The sequence below is a fragment of the Gekko japonicus genome, unplaced genomic scaffold (assembly GCF_001447785.1).
Source record: "Gekko japonicus isolate JY-2015 unplaced genomic scaffold, Gekko_japonicus_V1.1 scaffold416, whole genome shotgun sequence".
NCBI classification, from domain to species: Eukaryota; Metazoa; Chordata; class Lepidosauria; order Squamata; family Gekkonidae; genus Gekko; species Gekko japonicus.
The window spans coordinates 930344-930667 of NW_015172564.1; the positions used below are offsets into that span (position 1 = coordinate 930344).

General features: G+C 80.2%; 1 protein-coding gene across 1 annotated transcript in view; it reads left to right on the top strand.

Moving 5' to 3' along the window:
* Positions 1-110: 110 nt before the first annotated feature.
* TPST2 (tyrosylprotein sulfotransferase 2) overlaps positions 111-324 on the top strand; it is an 11553-nt gene continuing 11339 nt past the window's right edge. Inside the window, exon 1 of the mRNA XM_015421280.1 lies at positions 111-319. The gene's annotated coding sequence lies outside the window, so the exon portion shown is untranslated. The remainder of the gene's footprint in view (positions 320-324) is intronic.

The window sequence follows — 324 nt, forward strand, 5'->3', positions numbered from 1 at the left end:
CGAGGAGGAGGGGCGGGTGTGCGGCGCGTGTGCGGCGCGGGGCGGCGGCGGCGGCGGCGACCTCTCCTCCTCCTCCTCCTCCTCCTCGGTCGGCGTCGTCGGGGGCCCGGGCGCGGGTCCTTCCGGGGGCCGGCCGCGTCCTTCTCCCTCCGCCTCCCGTGCGCGTGACGTGGAGGCGCCGCCAGCAGAGGGCCCCGCAGCAGTAGCGGCAGCAGCGGCAGCAGCACCACCAGGCAGCAGCACCACCGGCGGGCCGAGACGCCGCTCCGGGCTCGGCGGGAGGGGAAGGGGGGCGCGCGCCCTGCCGGGCCGAGAGGCGGTGAG